The following is a 2,500-nucleotide window of genomic DNA, read 5'->3' as shown; positions in this document are numbered from 1 at the left end:
TAATTAGTGTGCATATCATGCCACTAAATAATAAACCTGAATCATATGATTCTTTTTCTCTCTATTTTACCTTAAATTAGAATAATTTAGCTATGCATATTAGCCAGATTCTGGAAATTATTTGCCATAAATAGAGTATTAGTTCTACTCTTTGGATGATTTAATGCCAAAGGAAGTTATTTCCTACTGAATTTACCTGAAAGTAGTTTATCGACTTGGATTGTTTCCCGTTATATTGAAACAATGATTGCCATATATTCTTCTCGCGTTAAATAATTTAGTAATTTTGTGATATATTGGCTACCCTTACCTATGAACGTAGAAATTAATAAGATTATGGGATAAATAAAAATAGTACAAGAACCATGATGTCAGTCCACTTTGATTGTTTATTGAGCGATTTACCTTTGTTCTTTCCTTCTTTCAATGAGTTGTTCATATAAAAACATCACCATACAGATCACTCAACTATTAATCAAAACAGATATGATGGCTATTATTAAATGCTTACGCCAGCAATATCAGAAAAAGGTTATATTCAAAATTCGTAAATTTCTGTCCAACAGATTTCATTTTATCTAGGTTGAAGGAAAAGTCCGGTTGATCGTCGAAAAAGTCCTAAGGCCATAACCATGCTTTTTGGTGATTTTTGCCTTGCTTGCGCATAAAATCTCTCTCTCTCTCTCTCTCTCTCTCTCTCTCTCTCTCTCTCTCTCTCTCTCTCTCTCTCTCTCTCTCTCTCTCTGGGGAGATCGAGAACCGTTGTTGTGACGCCAGTTTAATCTCCTCCCTCTGGAGAGTATTGCAGCCTCCAGGTCTGAAAGTGGATTTTACACTTTGATGGCACACAACAATAAATAGAAAGTCAAGAATCGACTTAGAAAATATAAATTAAATATTTTTAATTCTTTATTAACTAGATAATCAAGAAATTCATGAAAAACCGACTCGGAAGAAATATAAAAAAAAAAAAACTTTGAAGAAACCTTTTCTCATCCGAAAAAAAAATTCTTTTTCTTGAGGTTATGGTATTGTTAATCTTGTAGCGATATAATGCAAAACAGAGAAGGCTCCTAGTTAATGAATTCTCGCGAAACCCATAAAAACATAGAATGTTAATCTTGATTTCTTAGCTTACGGCTTATCACGAAAGTTATCATGCTCTTGAGAACGTAGCAATTTTCTGCTCTATAAGCTTCCCTTCAGCATTACTGATGCTGACGCAGAGTAAAAAAAAAAAAAAAAAAAGCACACTCTAAAACAGAATTTGTAATTAACTCTGTCTAGAGGCTCTAATGTTAGTGAGCGCTGCAGCTTGAAATCAACAAATCATTTTCTAGATCCAAATGCCCGTCCTTTAAATCCGAAAATGACTAAATAATCACCATATATTCATTAAATCCAGTTCATGTTCCATTGTTTGTCTCTAGAAAGAAGTATTAATGACTGAATGACCAAAAATAGCCTATAAACTTAAGCTCCTTGTGATTTATAGAAACGAGGCCTCATCAGACCTTGCAGTGATGAACTTTATAGCCAGGCTGATGAAGTGGATAACTATGTGTTCACTCTCCCACAGGCACTTAAGGATTCTAGGAAGAATATCAAAGGCTCCTTTCTCAAGGTAAAGTACCTACTAGAGGAAGTTGAACACCTGCGGACAATATTCAAGATCTTCCGTCGTAGATTTACCGTGATGAAAACAGTGAAGGTATGCTTCCTGTCTTACATGTTCATTTTAGATAGAATAGGCAGTCACATTTTGGAGTTTATTAGTAGTAATTGTTGTATCCAATAATTCGCAAGTTTTATGAATGGAAAATATGGCTGGTTATCTGCTAGGCAATTTACTTGCTGCCTTAAGGGAGAACCCAATAAAAAAGTAAATCTTAAATGCTTTTACTAATTATGAATTTATCATAACAGGTTTAAAAGCACACAATAAATGTAAATATTCATTTAATGTACCTGGGATATCGTTTTGCTTGATGGTAAAGGAACATTACATCAACATTGTTTTTCATTGTCTTGCAATTCATGTTCTTTATTTTTCTCAAGCGCAGATTTCCATTTGTTTATCAAGTAAATCCCGAGACTCAAATTCGCAAATCAAAATATACAATAGGCGTGCAGGAACCTAGGAATTGGAGCAAAGGCAGAACCTTTACTACGAGATTCAGATACCAATAACTATAGAAATTCATTAACGTTCATACGTAATGCATATCTTTTTATAATCATCTGGAGGAGAAGTCTTTAGGGAAATATTTTCATGCTGCGAATGACGTCACTGGGAATCAAAAACATTTTTCCCGTAACCGTGTTTTATTAATTTAAATATTTTTATTCCTGATTTCTTTTCAAAATTTTTAACGTTTTGCGATAAATCTTCGAACCTGGTTTTTCAGTTCTAATGACCCATCACAATCGTTATCATACGCCTTTTATTATTATGACCTCTGAGTTTCCTTCCTTCAATTTTCTTTATACGACATCAACA

The 2,500-nt window shown here is 33.6% G+C and overlaps 1 long non-coding RNA gene across 1 annotated transcript in view; it reads left to right on the top strand.

Annotated features, from left to right (window-relative positions):
* The window catches only part of LOC136853259 (uncharacterized), a 143,360-nt gene that overhangs the window by 31,487 nt on the left and 109,373 nt on the right, over positions 1-2,500 (top strand). Inside the window, exon 2 of the long non-coding RNA XR_010857399.1 lies at positions 1,580-1,711. This is a non-coding gene — a long non-coding RNA (uncharacterized lncRNA). The remainder of the gene's footprint in view (positions 1-1,579; positions 1,712-2,500) is intronic.

This window comes from Macrobrachium rosenbergii, chromosome 27, assembly GCF_040412425.1.
Source record: "Macrobrachium rosenbergii isolate ZJJX-2024 chromosome 27, ASM4041242v1, whole genome shotgun sequence".
NCBI lineage: Eukaryota > Metazoa > Arthropoda > Malacostraca > Decapoda > Palaemonidae > Macrobrachium > Macrobrachium rosenbergii.
This window is presented reverse-complemented; position numbering and strand designations above follow the sequence as displayed.